This window comes from Pteropus alecto, unplaced genomic scaffold, assembly GCF_000325575.1.
Source record: "Pteropus alecto unplaced genomic scaffold, ASM32557v1 scaffold76, whole genome shotgun sequence".
Taxonomy (NCBI): Eukaryota; Metazoa; Chordata; class Mammalia; order Chiroptera; family Pteropodidae; genus Pteropus; species Pteropus alecto.
Window position 1 is genome coordinate 17,494,987 of NW_006443138.1, and position 19,729 is coordinate 17,514,715.

At 31.2% G+C, this 19,729-nt stretch overlaps 1 pseudogene; it reads left to right on the top strand.

Moving 5' to 3' along the window:
• The first annotated feature begins 19,188 nt into the window (after positions 1-19,188).
• On the top strand, positions 19,189-19,307 carry LOC112472387 (annotated as a pseudogene).
• Positions 19,308-19,729: the final 422 nt, after the last annotated feature.

The window sequence follows — 19,729 nt, forward strand, 5'->3', positions numbered from 1 at the left end:
ATAGATTCAGTACAATGAAGATCAGGGAATTTAGTTCTACCTGTTTTACCTGTGAGTTAAAAGGAGAGTAAAAGAAGCACGAGAGAAGAGAGGGTTTGAAATGATCATTTTGGAAAGAGGAAAATGCATATGTAGTAGTAATGCTCAGTAACATGGTTTTATCGTTCCCTCATAAATTCAAACAATGGTAAACAATTTTTAGAGATTTAGATGAACAAAAAGCATTGTCCTTGTTTATAAAATAATCTATTTAGAATTATTTAATTCCTAATATTAATATCTGCTTAAGAAAAGCTAGAAAGACCCTTCAAGCTATTCCTTAAATTAGAATAAGCAAATACTTGAAAGAAAATCAGGTTGCACCATTATCTAAGTAAAGTATAAAATCATTTTCCTGAGGTAAAAAAAGGAACATTTGTGGCTAAAATTAAATGGAATTGGCATCACTTCAGTTGAATATACAATGTGTTAATTGATTATCTTAGGTCAGATATTAGAGACAGAGTAGAGATTTTAAAGGTTATGACTAGGAAAGAAAGGATGAACATCATATCCATAAGAAGTTTTCTATCAAGGTGGGGAAAGAAATAATAGGAATCTATACTTGGAAAGAAATAATAGGAATCTTGTAAAGAATATGATACAGTAGTTACAATGTACAGTGCATAGTGATGGCAGTTGTAAAAAAGTAATTAACTTTTGCTTGAGACAGCTACATATTTCAAAGGCTTAATAAGACTGTTAGCATCCTTGTATTCAGGTAGCTTATATTCTAGCAGTGGAGAAAGATAACAGACAAATTATATCATCTAAGGGTAAGTATTATCATATTATAAAGAAGTTATTAACTGACATATGAAGTTGAAAATGTAAAGGAACCATTGTGACATTTACTAGGAACTAAGAAAATCAATGGCAACGTGCAACGAAAAGGAAGAGAAAGAAAATAAGATTAAAAAGTAGAGTGAAGTCTTTTGAATGTTGTTTGAAAAATGGACTTCATTCGGAAGCCACTATGAAACCACTTGAAACCACAGGGTATCAAGCATGGGAGTGACTTAGGATGTTATTTTACAATAATTGTATGGACAAATGGTAGTGTTTGAATCACAGTATAGAGAGACTAAAATGAAAATAACCTCATAGGTAGAAAAAAGAGAAAAAGGAAAAAGGCAGGGGGAAAGAAAAGACAAAAAAAAAAAAGAAAAAATCAAATGAGAAAAGCAAGAAAGTATTTTGTAAGTGAAATAGAGAGGGTGAATTCAAGAGATAATAGTACAGCATAATTATTTAATCATAGGTCCTACAGCCTGACTCCCTGGCTCCTAATCCCATTTTGTCTACTCACTTCTATGTGACCTTGGGTATATATATATTTTTTTGTCTAGAATTATTTGTAAAATGAGGATAATAGAACATAACTCATATGGTTATTATTAGGATCGAAGTAATTAATATATGTGTTTAGCTTTGAACAGTACCTGGCACATAAATGATCAACAAATATTAGGGAAAAAAATTAAAAAGCAGGACACGCTGGTTTGAGAAATATAAAGACAGACACAGAAGACTGAATTGAAGATCACCTCAAATTTCTTGTTCAGTTAATTGTACTGATAATAGCAGCACCAATTTAGAGAGAGATTGAAAGGGGAGGCATATTTGAAAGATAATAATAAATTCAACATTTAATATGTTGATTTGAAGTACCTGAGGGATGTCTTAAGTTTGCTCATTAGGCAATTGAATTTTTAATCAGGAGTTCAATGAGGAGAACCATATCAAAGATAAATATTTGTGAATCATTTCTGTATAGGAGCAGATGAAGTTGTTCATTGATGATGCTTTTATCTAGAGAAACTGCATAGATTTACTAAAGATAAGGTGTCTCTAATACATACAGAATTGAATGAAAAAGAGAAGTCTGAGAAGGTACAGTTAAATTTGAAGAAGACATATAAAAGAAATATATAAAGATATTAAGGGAATATTTTTAGGAATGAGAATGTTCAATATACCAAATTCTATCATAGAAAATAGGACAATATAAAATATTGTCACTTCTTTCTGAATAACCACTAGCAGCATCACTAACATTTATACTTTCCCCAGTGTTATGTTAAAGGCAGTCTAGGCTTTTTCTGTCATATTCCTCAAAATTAAAGAGCCAATTAATTGCCCAATCCAAAAGTCACTTCTACATTTTTAGATATTTGTTACAGCAGCGCCCCTATTTCTGAAACTAAGATATATATTAGTTTCCTATTGCTGCAATAACAATGTCTCACAAACATAATCACTTAAAATTTATTATATTACAATTCTGGAGGTCAGAAGTCCAAAATGATTTTCACTGAATGAAAATCAAAGTGTTTACAGGGTTACATTTCCTTCTCGAGGCTGTAGAGATTTTTTCTTTAACCAGCTTTTAGAAATTACCTGCATTCCTTGACTTGTGGCCTCCCTCCATCTACAAAACCAACAAAGGCTAGTCAAGTTTTCTCATGATACCATCTCTCTGGTTCTTATCCTTTTCTCTTCTTCCCTTTTGAAGATCCTTGTGATTACATTGGTTTTACCCAGATAATCAAGGTAATCGCTATTTTCAGGTCAGTTGATTAGCAATCTTAATTCCATCTGCAACTTTAATTTCCTCCTATGTAACATAACATACTAACAACTTCTAAGGGTTAATATGTCCCATTGTTCTATCTACCACAATATCATTTACGTCCTAATTGAATGTATTTCTTGGAAGGTGATAGTGACATAAACCAGATTACATTGTGTTGAGGAGTGGATAGATGTCCAGGAAGGAAAGACAGTTTCATTTATAAAAAAAATATGGTAAATAGGAAATAAACAAAAACATGCAAATGAGAGAAACAGTTAAAACAGTGACTTCTTTCTGTTGTTTGTTAAGTGATACTTCAACATAGGGTGGTTAGGTAGCGGTCTGTGGAAATCTTGTAAATATAAATGGCATCCAAAATTTTGAGGTTTTTTTTTTTTTTTATCATAGCAAGAATCTATCTATCTATCTATATGTATGTATGTATGTATGTATCAGATAGCATACAAGCCAACTTCCTTATTATTTTAATCAGGTTTCATTGCTTATGTGGATTAGAAGTGAAAGCAGTAAAAATATAAGATCTGATACAAATTGAACATGAGAAAATTAATGTAGCACAGCACTTAAGAGAATTATCTCTGTAATGAGATTATTTTCAAAGTGATATCACAACACATTCACTAGAAAGAATGCTATGTAAAAGACAGATATCAAGTATTAGTGCAGATGTGGAACTTTCTAATGATAGAATAAATCAATGCAACCATATTTGAAAACAAGTTAATACTCTGTCAAACAATTTGAAAAATCAATTTGCTGAACAAATGTAGAACCTATGAAAAATTCCACTCCTAGGTATATAATTAACAGAAAGTATATATCAACCAAACACAAGTGATGATTTTATCCATCTCTTTTGCAATAGTCCAGTCTAGAAGCTATCAAAATGCACATTGGAAAGAAGATAAATTGTTTTACATTCATACCATAGATTATACAAAATTATCACTACATACAATAACATGAATAAATTTCACAAATATAATATTGAGGGGAAGTAGCCAGATTAAAAATGTTGCCTATTTTACAATTCCATTTATATAAGGCTCTAAAACAAACCAAATAATAATAAAGTCTGGATAGTGTTAAACCATGATAGAGTGTAAGCAGCTCAAGTTCTACTTATTAATACGGGTAATAATTGCACTAGTATATTCACTTTGTGAAATTTTATCAAAGTATGTATTTATGATTTGTGTACTTGAAATGCTTGCTACATGAATAAAAAAGTGACATAAAATAGTATAATAGGTAAATTAGAAGTACAGAGGAGGTAAGAGATGTTTGTGCCAGTTAGATGTAAAAATACTCAGAGTATTTGGTAATGGGGTGAGTGCAAATAGCCATTTATTAAAAAAAAAAAAAAAATCCCAGATTCAAGATGAAAAAGAATTGGCAATATTCAAAGAAAATTTTCAAAATCAATCTGTAGCTGATTGCTCATATACTTTATTGAAATTGGAGACTATAAATGAGAAAACCAATTTGCTTGAAAAATAAATGTTATTTTAGTCTACAAACTAGTAAAATTTCAAAATGGTCATTAGAATTCCAAAGAAGTTTTGATGCAACTAAATACAAGTTGTCATGTGCACAGATGTTACTACAGTTTACCCTATATTAACTATAATTTTAGCTTGCATTATTTCTGCTCTTCAAGCAAAGGCTATGATCCCAACTGAAATGCCAGATGGTTAAAAAGTTGTATGTTATACTCAGGAAACCAAACCCAAAAATGTTGATGGTTGTGTTCAATAGCTCATTGTTATATTTGGCTTAGATTATTTAAATATTAAGTGGGATATAGGCTCAGACAAGAAATTCTTTAAAAATCATCTGACTTTTTATATAATTTCTATATACTCAATCTTTTTTTCCTAATTCCCCAAGTTTTCCTTTTAATTTACTGTGATTGCCACATAACCACTCATTTCATCCCTTTTCCCAGACATAAATGCTGAAATATTTATTACGTTAAACTCTGGATCATTTCATAATATCTACTTTTGACTTCAAATGACTTCAAGTATTTGGTTTTAAGTATATTTTGTTAAGAAATTTGGCAACTAAAGAATATCAAAATTTTTTTCTGGAATTGCTGTGTAAAGTAAGTTTTTAGCTCTGCCAAATAAAAATGATAGATTAATTTAGAAATTTAAATAAGTATCTAATTCAAAATAATAAATCACTTCCTAGCAGGAGGGAACTGACCATCTATAAAGACATCGATGACTGAGAACATATACAAATGTAATATATTTGATATAGGACTAGAGTACTTATTTTTACTGAAAGTGTATCACAGAAAGCCATACCAAACAATATTTTCTTTTGTGAAGTCAAAATACAGAAATTCAGTCACAAATATTTTGCTTATAAAAAGTCCTTTTCTTTCTTTTTTTTTTGTAAAATAAACATGAAAAGTAATAAAGCTGGTACTGACCAAAGATTAGTTCATTATTTATGAAATTATGGTTCCCATAGATGGAAAACATTATTTCATTTGGGAAAGAACGTCATCAGAAAATGTGGGTCCTAATCCTTACGTCATCATTAAGTCTGTGGCCCTGAACATGACAGCTAAAATTTTGGGTCTTCTATTTTCTCCTCTGGTAGGCATTTGCATTTGGTATTAATAATCCCATGATTTTATTTATCTCTAAAACTTCATAAATTAATACAAAAATTCAGGTAAAGTATGCTTTCATGTATTATTTTTAAACTTATCCTTTATGGTATCATGCACTGTAAATAACCAGATCTTTGGTTTGAGTGTTTTAGCATCAGATATCATCTTTCAAATGAAATCTTAGTACAGAGCAAAAAGACAAAGAAAACAGGTAAAAACTGAGCAGCTCCTATTAATGGTGCTCTGGAGCTGTAGTTCTCTTAAGCTCTGTCTGACCTTTCTCTTTTGATTCCTAAATAGGACATTCTAGAATCTAAGTTCTTTGGAACACAGTTTAAAATTGCTCACCAGACAACTCCTAACAATGAATGTTTTAGACTCTGATTTTTGTATGGAAACTGGAAATATGACTACCTATTTTCCACTTTACAATTTCTAGAGAAATAATATATGCCTTTCTTATCCTTTACTTATCACCAACCACAATAATTAGCCACCATGTATTAAGTAAAGTCTCTAATAACTTCATAAATGAGATGCCTAAATTAGATTTCAATCTAATTAACTTCAACTATAACAAATCACATTTTTAAATGTGATATTTTCACTTTGTCAAATATGTAATATCACAAACTACTAGCATTATGTTATGTATTATCAATGTAGAGAAAATAAAATTTAACATAATTGTTAATGCAAATACATATGAGTAAACAAAGATTTTGTTACTAATTTAGCATACAACACTCATTTCTGTCTTAATAAGATGACTCTTTACACCAGCTTCTCTGATTAACCATCATTGAGTAATGCCTAGTGAGAATACGATCTGGTATACACAGAAAAATGATAAGGCAATAAAAACAGAAATCAAGCAATACAACAGGTTCTGGAATATATGATCTCATTTTGTAATATGATCCATGCTTAATTTTGAATGTAAAATCAATTATATAGAGAGAAAGCTATATAAACAGATTGACTAAAATGCTCTAAACAAAATTTCAAAAATAATGTGGCAGGAAGTTTATAATTTTGTACATTCCGTGTGCAATAATGTTTTATGTAAACTTAAAATGTAATTGAGTTATATTCAAAGAAAAAGGCATATAAAATATGGAGATGTAATACATAAAATTAATATCAGAGTTATATACAGTTTAAGACAAAGCAATAAATATACAGGCATGAAATAAAGTCTAAATTTCTACAAAGTGAAAAAAAATATTTATTGAGCACCTATTATGCAGCAGAATTTGAAATTTTTAAGGTCAGAAATTATATATTTTTTTTCTTTAAAATTATATGCCTCTCTCCTAGCTTCTGGTGGTTTGCTCCCAATCTTTGCATTTCCTGGCTTCTGCTCTATCACCCCGATCTCTATTTCATCTTCACATGGCATTTTCCCTGTGTCTGTGTCTCGGTCCAAATTTCCCCCTTTTTATAAGGGTACTAGTTGTATTGGATTAAGGACTCATCCTATTCCTGTATTACTCCATCTTAACTAATTACATCTGCAATGACTCTGTTTGCAAATAAGGTCATGTTCTAAGGTACTAAGGGTTAAGACTTTAACATGAATTTTGTGGGAAAGGGGGGGCACAAATCCATTGCACTGCTAGGGCCAAATGTAACAATGATGGAATTATGAGATATGATAGCAAAAGAAAGTAATGAGTATTAGAAATAAAACAATATTTTCTAAGACATTTATTTTTCTGGTAGTAGTCTTCCCACTTGCAATTGCAAACAAATCATAAGGATAATGTACTTGGAGAGAATACAGTGTAGTGAGTTAGTCATCAAAAAAGACTAAAAATAGGACTCAGAGAGACGTGAACAGTAGAAAGATGTTCAGCACAATGGGAGAGCAAGTGTAACCATCATCTATTACAGCCAGTGGAAGGGAGCAGGACAATGCAACCATATGGCTTAACCAGTTCACACCTGAAGAATGTGAGCAGTGAAGTCACTACCTCTTGGCCATGAGACTACAGTGGAACTCTACAGAAGATACGGAACCTGAGACTTATTGTTTGGGGAAGTAAATTGTCATGGAAAATATTAAACTTGAGCAGATATCTAACCACTCCACAAATGAAACCAGAGGAAACTTTTAATAAGATATTCAATAAACAAAGATTTGCAATGACTAAGAGAAGGCAATTCAAATGAACTAGAGACTCTTTCACAACAAGGGCTGAAACTGCTGTACTTTGATATCTGGACTCTGAGAAAATATAATCTAAGTACACCATGGGAGCCTGGAAAAGTGAAAATGCAGAAAAATAGTATAATCAGAACAGATTTAACAGCTAGAAAAAAATATAAACTCATTTGTGTCAATTTATAATGTGCTCACAGAAAGACCCATATAATTTAATAGTTGAAATTGAATATTTAGTTCAGCTTGCATTAACTAGTTATACTCACATATCTTTTACATTTCTGAGTCATTTACTATCCATTAGTGTTACTATCCAATACTGGGAGTCAATTATGTGTCAGTTACTATAATAAGTGCTGAAATACAAAGACGAATAAGAGTTTCTGCCCTCCCTTCTTATATTCACAATCTAAAGGAAGAGATTGAGCTACGAATGGCTAAGACTGAGGAATAAACACAAGGTTTTAGAAAACCTAGGAAATAGTTTAAAGAGATCTCATTTACTTTCCCTCTCCAAGAAACATGTAAATTTTTCAAGCCAAAGAAAATAGAAAAGACATCCTCAGTTGCTGGAAACCAAACATCTAACAGATGATTTTGCATGTGCCTGCTGATGAGATCCATAGAAAACTAAGACAGTTGTGTGGGTAGATCCTGTTGCTAAGTGTAACAGTTTATGGATCACTTAGTTTACTTAACTAAGTGTTCAAAAGTCATCTAGCGTCAATTAGAAATAGCAATTTACAAAGCATGTGGAATTTACATGTAGTGCATCTTTCCCAGATGTGTGAACTATTTCATTTTCATCACTTACATAGCAAATATTTCTTTGGGCAAATTCATCAAGCAAATATTTGAATTCAGTAATTCTCTAAATAAGCCAGAAACCTATGCCAGAAACTCCTGCAGATTACAGGAGAGAAGGTGGAACACTGCCAATTTGATAAACTTAATGTGCTATGACATATTCCTTAAAATTCTATACTTTATAATAAAATTTTAACAGTAGCTATTTCCATCCTATTATCACCAGATGAAAGTATCTGGGAGGGCTATTAAAGGTAATGCAGTTGTAAGAGCTTCTAGGCCCTAAACATTCAAATAGCTTATTGGACTGATTTCTAAGCCTAAAAACATTCTTATTTCTGCATTCATCTATAAAGTGGGAAGGATAATAATAAAATACAACACAAAGTGTTACTGTGAAAATTAAATGCAATTACATATAAAGCTTTTAGAACAGTGCTTGGCAAAGAGAAAGCCTATAGAAGTATTAACTTTTATTATTATTATTCTTTAAATTACTTATTAATGACACTCTATTATAAAAGGCAAAGATCAAAGGCTTTAGGCATTGAAATTTTACTTTTGATTCAGCTAACTCATGCTTCCAAATTAATTTCATTTTGGTCACCTGTCACAGACTGGGTATATAAAAATGGATATTTAAATGTTTAAAAATCAGTAGCAAGTATATTATTATATCACAGAGATTCACAACCCAAACTGAAAAAAAAATTTTAAAGATCTTTTTATATATATTAAATAAATATTGTTGATTAAGTAAAAGGCAAACATATCCATAAATCTTAACCCAAAGGTGGGTCATTGACGTCCTTAAGGAATATTTTTAAGCCATTGGTGTGCATTAATTTCCTCATTTGTGACAAAGAAAAATAGAACTTGCTTATAGAAATACCCTACAGTTAAAATAAATACAAATTTATTTATATATCAAGTATATATTCAGAATCAAGGAGGTGAGTTGACTTAGCACATTGATAAGAATATAAAAGTATTGGTTCTATTGGCAAAAATCTTTGGTTTAAATTTATCTTTGCCTTTTGTTAGTCCTTTAACTTCATCAAATTATTTAACTTCTCTGAAATCAAGTTTTTGCCACAAGAAAGAAAAATTTGAAAGAAAAATAACAGGACATTTTTTGTGGTGGGTATTATAGGGGTTAAGATATGAAATTCAAATTAATTGTCAATAAGTAAATATTATCTTTATTTATTGTTATTGAAAGGTTAAAAGAATGTCAGTAATAATTACTATCTTTATGGAGCTTATAAAAGCATTATAAGAAAGGTGTGACTTTTTTCCTCATAAGAGAAATAGTTAAAACTACATAGTTTAGACAAAGTGCACAAAAGATTAAATAGAATTCAGAGATTCAAAAATTTTTCTAAGCATTAGTATCATAAAATACACATTGAACACATACATACACATATACTCTTCAAATATGCTATTTTTGTCCTTAACAAAATTTTCAAATATTTTGGCTTCGTTTAAGTTTGAAAAGGGAGAAAAGAGATGGATATCATGAAAATAAAACAATTATCTCCATGGGAAATTTTCCTGTAGACTGAAGTAAATATTTGGTGATTAGCAAAACTTGAGTTATTTTATTGCAGGTCTTCCATATCTTTGTTTTACATTTCATCTAAAATATATATGATGGAATTTCTTTCTCTCCCAAATATAAATGGTAATAAAATTTTAAAATACTTTGATTCCAAAGAAAATTCAAACAAACTAAAAGATTAAAAAACCACACACACGTGCAATTTTATACCCAAGATACCCAGGTATGACTGCTTATCACAACTAGTATGATTTTTATCTGAAAATTCAGAAGAAATCAAATTTTATTGCACAAGTACTATTACAGTATGGTTATTTTATTTCACCACCTATCTTTTGAAATTTCAGATATCTCTCTGGGTTTTGAAATTTTCTTAAACTTTCTAGTGCATCAAGGACATTGAGTAGTTTAGGGCTATTGGGTGCTAGTTTCATTTTGCGTTGCCTTTCTTGGGTACAGGGAAACATCATGACAGAGCCTCTGTGATTACTTTAACTTAATGAACACCATCTGGAGAAAGAGAAACCTGAACATTTGCATACATCTGGGCACAAATAACATGTTGCTACAAAACTGATTAATAATTTAGGAGGCCACAATTAGCTGTATTTACATCTTGGTGCTGGTGGAAAAGTAGAAAATGAATATTTATGAGCCTTCTTTTACCTTAATTTGAAAAGGCTGTTAACCAATGTTATAACTTGTGTGAGCAGTAGTATTTCTGAAAAGTTCATGTAAAAATGGATGCTTCTTTCATTCTCTGTGGTAGAGAGTACATGAGCACACTAAATGATTTATTAAAAATGCTTTAAATCTTGTTTTTATTTATGTACATTTTTGATGAACAGTCTTTATTGTGAAAGGGGTCATGTTTCCTATTAAGATTTATATAGCCCTGCCTGAGACTTTCAATCCTATGTAAGCTTTCAGAAATAAAATTGTATGTTTTCTATAATTCTATCCATGTCTAAACAAAATTTGGCTACTTTAAATAATTCATTCACACTAGAGTAATCAGTAGAAATTTTGACTACACGCATCTGTCAAAATAGAGTAATGATAAAATTCTTTTCAAAATACTATAGGTGGAATTTTAAAGGACAACTTAAAACACTGTCATTCACTAACACTTTTTCTAATGAGGACAATCGGAATCAAAACATTTTTTTGCCTTTCCAACTATAAAGTTTCAAAAGTATATTTTCCCTTTCTTTACCTCTTTCTCTCTCTCCCCCCTGTGATGGATTTCATTTCTCTTGCGAATCTAAGAGCTGATGATATTTTAGTCTGTTTAGCTTTTCACTTGTTAGGACAGAGTGGTTACTTTCAATCTACTTACATGAAGAACCAGAAACCAGAAGTCCCCGCTCACTCTTTCAACTACTTATTTTAAAAACGAATGTAAGTTAGCTTAATGTAAGCTCAATATAAGAAATACACACACACACACACACGAGCTATGTAAGAATGGAAAGCCACTCTTTTAAGTAATGGTTTCTGTCCCTAGATTTTTTCAAGCAAGAATTAACTATCTGTTAATCCCACAAAAGAGATTCCCAATATGTGGGAAAAGGGAAGAGATAACATCAACTATAATGACCAAATAATTTATCATTCAAATTGGGAAAAGTGAAAGTCAATGGGAGCATTCTAATGTAATTATGGGCAATAATTATAAAACTGGACATACTTTAGGCAAAAAAGACCATACGGTCACCTAAACTCTTAAGTCCCTTTTAATCTTATGATTTAGAGATTAAGACATGGCAATATATAACAACATTATCTTCATCAAGTTTTAATTAGCTTTTATGGAGACTAGATTTAACATGAATTCTTTCTCTAGTGGGACAAGTCATAGGCTTTGGCAGCAAAAACTTAAGTACAAAGATCAAGTCAGATGGACCAAATCTGAAAACCAACTCTAGACCTCTTTGATATAAGATTGACACTAGAAAATAAATTAGAAATATAGCAACATTGAAAAATTAAAGTAGGATCTAGCTCCAAATGTCATATCATGAAATTGCAAAGCATATTCAGAATTAAATGATAAACTTAGAATAGTTATCTACACAGAAAATCAAATCTGTATATCTAAGTATAGTATATATACAGTAGACAATAAAGGAACTAAGAAAATAGAAAAAAAGTCTAGGAATCAGAAGGTCTTAACTGCTTAAACCATTAGTCTGTGCTGTCAGCTAAAATGAGAGCTACAGGCTGCCCAGTTTCTTCTTGATTAACTGGCCTCGGGAAGTCATTCTGCTTATTGTTCTCACCACTTGATAAGAAGGTATAGACTTACAAAAAAGAGATTCCTTTATTTCAGTCCCAGAGCTGTGCTGCATTTAAGGAAATACCCTAAAGCAATGAAAACTCTTATAGAAAATACTCTAAAATACCTAAGGGAAGAACAGAGATAGAAATGGAAAGATATCAAAAAGAAATGTCAGAAAAAAGAATCTCTTTCGTACAGCTATCCTTTTCATTTTAATCATAGAAGGGTAGGATAAAAAATAAGGCATTTTGTTTTCTAGTTTAGTTGTGAGTAGCAGGCAAGAGAGAGATTTAAACTTTTTTTATTCTTAGACGCTCTATATTTAAACCATTTCAAAATCTGCTTGAGAAATGTTTCTCTAAAAAATGTGGCAATAAATGTGATAACAGTACCAATATAAAGTATAAAATAGTTTAAACTGATTTTTTTTTTTAGAAAAAATTATAGGATCTCAAATATTTAACATTTATTACAAGCATTTGTGACAAACTGTAGTGATAATGTTACAAAGTTATGTTGTGACATTCTTTATAATAGACTCAGCCTCAACTGTTTACTTAACTTTTAAAAGGCTGGTATCGACCAAGAAATCCAATTTTTTCTTCTACTTATTTTTATGAGCAAAGGAGAATTCTGTACCCCCATTTTTTATTCCAGAAATCCTAGTTGTTTTTCATAAACTCACAAATTTAATTTTATATCTGTGACATTTCTCCTGGCTGCTTGATTTCCTTGCATCCTTATCTGAAGCTGAGGATATTATTAGGCTTTTGCTGATAAGGCCAACTGCAAACTCCCACTGTGTCTTTTCCTAGGCAATGGTTACAGAATTCACCAATGACAATCCTTTACCTCTATAGTAACCAATAGCACTGTCATGACATTACTCTTCTCAGTGCTTTCACTAACCTTCCAATGCCAGTAATGTGTTCGTTGTCTTTTGGAGATAGTAGAACTACTAATCAATATTTCTGTTTAGGGTAAGAGAAAAATTACATTAAATTGTCAGGTGCACATCTGAATCTCTTCAGCTGTATTTTCACTTCCTACTTCATAAAGTTGAAAACAAGCAATCTCAGATTCACAGATTTTTTTTTTCCCCTCACTATTTTACAGTGTCAAATACTGGCCTTGACAGGATGGTAAGTAGGGTTGTGCAAGTATAGTAGAGGTGGCTATTTGCACCCAGATGGGCAGTCTCTTCATGTAGAGTAACACTCTCCACTGAGTATACTGGGGCCTCTGTTCATTTCTTCAGTAATCCATTCCACACACATTTATTATGCAGAGGCATAATGAAAATAAAAATGTGTAAGAGGCATTAGAGGAAAGCCAAGAATCAAACAATATGTACTGTCCTTGTGATCATTACAGTTCAGTGGGGTACAGGGCATTAATTAAATAATTATATAAATAATTATATTATAATGTGTCTGAATAAAACATTAAAAAATGCTTGGATGAGTTAAAAAATTAGTTCCCTGAGGAAATGACTTTTAAAGTGGAGGATAAGTAGATACTAACCAACAAGAGGAGAATGTAGAGAAGCCTCACAAAGATTCCAAGTTAGGAAGTAGCCAGTGACATGGTGAACATGCCAAAGGGCGGAATTGTGATTTGTAGGTTTAGCTTGTCATTCATGTGCTCCATTACCTCTACTATGTTTTACAAATTATGACAGGGTTCTAAGGAGAAAAGTTTTTATGTTTTAGTACCTTTAACTGCACATTTTTTTCTGAGTTTTTAAAAAAGGGACCCACATTTTCATGTCCACTTCTCTGTTCACTTTACACAGACAGCCCTGGCTCCGAAAGCTATATAGAGAATGAATTAGTTGAATATTTATATAGAGGCAGAAAGAATATCCAAACGACTACAATGTTGCATTTTTCCATTAGAAAATTGGACTCATTTTTCCTGACTTGGGCTTCTATCTTCCAGAGAACATGCACATTAACAAGGCTTTTAGTAAGGGTCTTTCTAGTTCCAGAACATTTGAGTATATATGCACTCAATTTTTTCAATTGGTACGGTCATTTATATACATAATAATTCCCTAATATCCTCAACATTTCTCAAAAATATTTCAATATAACAATTCTTAAAATATCTTTTATAAAATAGGTTATATATGTTATTCAAATTGAAGACAACTGAGTTGAATTTTGAGAAGAGAAAGCAGATTTCAAGAGATTATGGAGGGAATTTATGATGTGGAAATAGATACCACATATATAAAATCTACTTGGTGAATTTCATAAACATATGAAGAGACCAGAAAGATGAGGATGAAAACTAAAAGATAATATTGCTTTAATTTATGACTATATTTGCAAAAATTTAAATATTTCAAGGTGAATACTTTAATACCAGCTCTATTGAACAGATATCTTTCTGTGGATCTTATCATTTTCCATTAAATAAGTAAAGAAAAATGTGTTTCTTAGATCCAGAAGCAAGATATATTGGCATCTTTTGTAAATTAATGTTTGATATCTTTTACAGATTGCTTCTGAATTTTAAAGCTAAAGTCAAATAAAAATACTTTAAACATGCATTTGTTTTATTCCAATTTTCTCAAATTCTACAAATATTGAGAATTATCTTAAGGATCCATTGTTTTTCTAACAAATATGTTTCTAAATAAAAATTGCTTCCTAGATTATGGACCACAAAGCAAAGCCCAGCATATGTAGGATGCATTATCAATTAATGTTCATAGACAGTATCATTTTTCTATTCTTATTTCATAAGCCAAGGTATAGTCTCCATCTGCTTCTATTTCTCTTTAGATCAACAGAACAAGGTGAGATGACTATTTCGTGACTGGATTTTAAAGAAATATTACATCAAGGATACGCTAGTATGTGGGGATAAAAAGTATCAGAAGGGTAATAAAATAAGAAAAAATATATCACATGATTTGTTTCTTTTTTGCTTATTCAGCAATTATTCAGTGTCTGCACTGCTATTTTTTGGGATAGGCATTTATGAAATAAGCACAAATAACATTGATCCTGCACTCAAGGCTTCCTGTCTCGTTAGAAGATAGTGTGACAGGTCTTGTAGCACTTTTTGAACAGTAGCACATCTCATACAGAGCACACATCTCTCATATGGTTGTCAATCTATCCCAATAACCATTTCTCCCTATAAGAGGGAAAAACTCAGTATAATATCAAAGGAATTTACAAATGAGAAGTAATTGTAATAAAATGCATTTATTTAAAACCTGATTCAACTAAGTAATCAAAATATGAAATAACAACATTCACTAACTTAAAGAGCTTTTCAAAATATATCAGAATTTTAAATCATGGAAATATCAATAAAGAAGAACCACTTTTAATCCACTTTCCTTTCCTGATTCACTAGAGCAACTAACCCTCTTCAGGCTGAGATACATTGATATGCCCTCAGTGCCCTGAGCAGGTCTTTGGATGTGGCTCTCCAACCTGTCCATATAATTCTGCTGCCTCCAGTTGACTTGAATGTGACCAGTGAGCTTTTGTGTATGTTTCCCCATTTTATATTAGAGAAACATTTTAATTATATAATGTAATCAAATACTATTTAAACTGAAAAGAAAAATATATGTTATTTCTATGATAACTAAGTTGAATGTGTTGGAAAAGTTTAATAAAGATAACCTAACTTAAAAATTGCTATCTAATTAGGGTGAGGTAACAGTAAAGTTTGAGGGAAAAAAATAAAATATTTAAATAATTCCATATATGCTCACTTTAGTAGCACATAGACTAAAATTGAAACAATGCAAAATTACACACAAATTTGTGAAGTGTTCCATTTTAAAAATAGTAAAATAATTCTGCATGTAAGTTGTTCTATATGGTTTAAGTTCCTGGGTCTTCCATGAAGAAATCAAAATAGTGTGCATTTTGAGTGTGGTTTACATGCTAAAGAACGCAAAATACTTAAATCAACAGACTAATTTTTTAAAAAGTCTTTACCTTTTGTAAAACAATTGATAAATAATATGTGAGATGTTTATATTTTAAGATCAAATATTTGAATAATCCTGAATCTTTTATCTCTAATCTTTTCTAAATTAATTGATCATTTATTTATTCTAATAGCATCAGAGAAAGGGTATGTTAGCAGAAATGATGATTTAGTTTTAGATATATACACATGAGAAAATATTAAAGGGGGCACACATACTACATTTTAAAAGTTGTCTTCTCTAAAACACATATTTCATCTAAATCTCCAAAACTGTGACTTAAAATTGAATATTTATTATTGTTTGCACAAAGGCAGGAAGAGACTGAAAGAAACTTAAAATATTTTTCAAAAGATGTTCCCAGATTGTTATTGTAAGCAATGTAAGAACTGATACTGTCAAATACCTCTTATCTAGTGCTATCGAAAGTTTTTCTACTAATGTAGTATACACAATAAAATAGATTAATTGATTAATTAGCATTGAATAGTCACAATTTTATATGTAAAAAGTATAACAAGTATAAACTAGTGTCAGCCTCATCGTTTACATAATAGGTGGTTATACAGATTTAAACTACCTACCATAAAGTAGGACATGCTGTCTTTCCTAAGAACCAGACAATTCTTACTATGTTTATGCATATCCTAATCAATTTAACACCAAAATTCCTACTCAGCTGATTTCTCATCTTCTATAATTTTTCCCTTCGGTTTGTTCCACATAAACCTAGATATGAAATAAGACAAGTAGTTCTCACACTTTAGCTTGCATCAGAATCACCTGGAGGACTCTTTAAAACACAGACCACTGAACTCTACTCAGGTTTTCTGATTTAGTGGGTCTGCATTGGGGACTAAAATTTGCATTTCGAACAAGTTACCAGATGATGTTGATGATGTTGCTATTTTAAGCACACATTGAGAATTACTGAAATATAAGCCCTTTTCTTTGATTTTCCCCAAATCACTCATATAAAGAATTTGCTTGGCATACTCCATTAAAGATTGAGACAAAAAGAGTTTATATTGCAACAGAATGAATAAATTAACATTGAGTATTACGTTTCTGGATTCTAACAGATCCTTTGACCACATTACAATGAATTTCTCACTAGCCCATATTCTCCATGGGCTCCAGCTTCCCCTCACTGTATCTTGGTGACCTTTTCTTTTTCCCTGTCTTCTTCTCAGTTTGTTCAGCACCAAAATTCTTATTAACTTTATAAAGAGCACTTTAACATTGTTCAGTAATCTCTTTACAAATTGTCATTTCAGGGATCTAAACTCCCCATCCAAAATAGACTTTCAAGGGATTTAGGGAAATAGGGGGAAAGTCTTGAAAAAATAATAACCGCTATTTTAATAACGTCTTTCACTTTTCTATCCATATAGTTGATGAGACCAGGTTTGTTCACCTTCAGTTGAAATATTACTCTTATAATTAATGGCTAAGACGGTAGTAAATTAGTACCTGGCTCTCCCTTCCTTCTGAATCCAGGTGAATGGAGAGAAATGCATTTTTTTGCCAGTTATTACAGTGGTGGCACAAGCAGATAGCGTACTTGATTCAACTGTGTCATTATGGGATTCATTAGTGCCAACGTATTAAAAAAAAAAAGGCACAGAAATAAAAACATACAAAGTCAATGCTGCATATGAAGGAGCCAAGGGAAAAATAACCTACAAAATAAGATGAACAACTTACCACTAAGCTGGAGGCTGGGTAGTAAAGGTTACACACAAATACACATACACATGCACACGGATATTGGAAGAGTCATGTTCTCTCAGACTGATTATATTACACTTGAAGGAAACAAGGTCACACTTGGAAATCGACAGAAACAAACCATAATCCCATCTCCCAAGTAAAATAGCATTTTTATCTTGATTTAGTTAATGAATGGGTAAGTGCATTTAGATGTTGATTCCAATTATGTTGACAGCAATCATTTTCATTTCCTACAGAAAAGTATTTTAAATAATTCTAGATAGAATGTTAAAATGTTTTGAGTCATGTTACAAATTTCAGGTCCAGTGCCCCTTACCTGTTTCCACCATGGTTCATCAGGGAAAGAAGAAACTGGACTGTTGCAGTAGGAAGTCCAAGGGCAAAACCAAATGTAGCAGGAAGTGTGACACTCCTTTGAGATCCTGTAATATTTCTTAAATTTTAATAGTAATTTGGTATTCTGCTGCCTAATATAGTTGTGTTTTACTTAATATCAATTTAACCCAAAAAAAGATAGACAAGTTTGATCTTACCTTGTTGTCAGTCTTGAAACTGAGTTGCATCCAAAAGTATATCTTCCTGTCAGTCAATGTAATGAAAAAGCAATTCAAGTATTTACTGATGTCTCCCTCAGAGAACGCCAATTGGATATCCTAGCCATATTACATAAATACACTTGCTGAATTTAGTTCTCTCTCTATATATAGTTGCTCCCAGAATCCTCTCCTTCCTCCAGATGTAGAAATTCACTGAAGTTAATTAGCCAAGACCATTCAGCTGTTTTGTGGCTTGTTTGTGAGAGATTCAATGAGAGAAGAGATCAAGCAATTCCCCAGGTGTTCTCTCCTTTCAAATAATCTCCTTCTTTGCAACAATGATTACAGGGACAATAACATTTTTGAGACTCAAATGGTATCTTATTTATTATTTTTATTTCTTTGCAAGTGCAATGTTTAGATTTGGATTAAAAAATTCTCAATATTAATTTAGGTTGTCCCACTTACCAGGTGTATAATTTTAGGTAAATCTCTAAACTTCCTGTTTGCTCTCATATGAAGATGGAGCTAATTTAATAGGATTCTCAAATTAGTAGATAAGTATGAAAGTGTCTGTAAGGTAAGATACTAAACTAATATGTTGTTATTATTTCTACAAAAATAGCAATTCAAAGGCAATCACATAAATGTGAAAGTATGGAAGTAAATTACCAATGTATTTTCTAAAGTATAGTAGTGTTTAATGGAATTTTCAGAGTAGTTTTTATATATAAAACAGAAAAGAAAAAATTGCGACATAAAAAATGAGAAAAATGATAGTATTTAAGTAGTGTTGTCTATTCCAACCTGAAAAAAAGTGAAGCGCATCACTATTTGCGATATTTTATAATTAAAAAAAAATAACCCTTGAGTCTACGGCTATGCTACCCTGAACAAGCCTGATCCCATCTGATCTCTGAAGCTAAGCAGGCTTGGGCCTGGTTAGTACTTGGTTGAGAGACCACCTAGGAAGACCAGGTGCTATAGATGTAAAAAATAAAAAATAAGGGATTGTTAACTGACAAGGTCCTTGCCAATCTGTGAGGTCAACCAAGAGTTGCCTCATCTAATAAATAAATGAATAAATGAATGAATAAAAAGTAAATAAATAATAAAAAATAAAAATAAAAAATAACCCTTATAGAATTAAATAAGATGTATAATCAGAAGTCAAAATAACTTGTTAGGGTATTTTAAAAACTCATTTAAGATAATTGATTTTAGATTAATATAATTTCAACAAATTTCTTCTATTAATGACTACTGATTCTACTTCATCTACCAGCTTGTTGATGTACATTTTTTTTCAAGCTTTATCGTGCACCAGAATCACTTGGAGGGATTGTTGACCTACAGATATCTGGGCCCTACTGGACATTTCTGATTTAATACATCTGTACTGAATTTTAAAC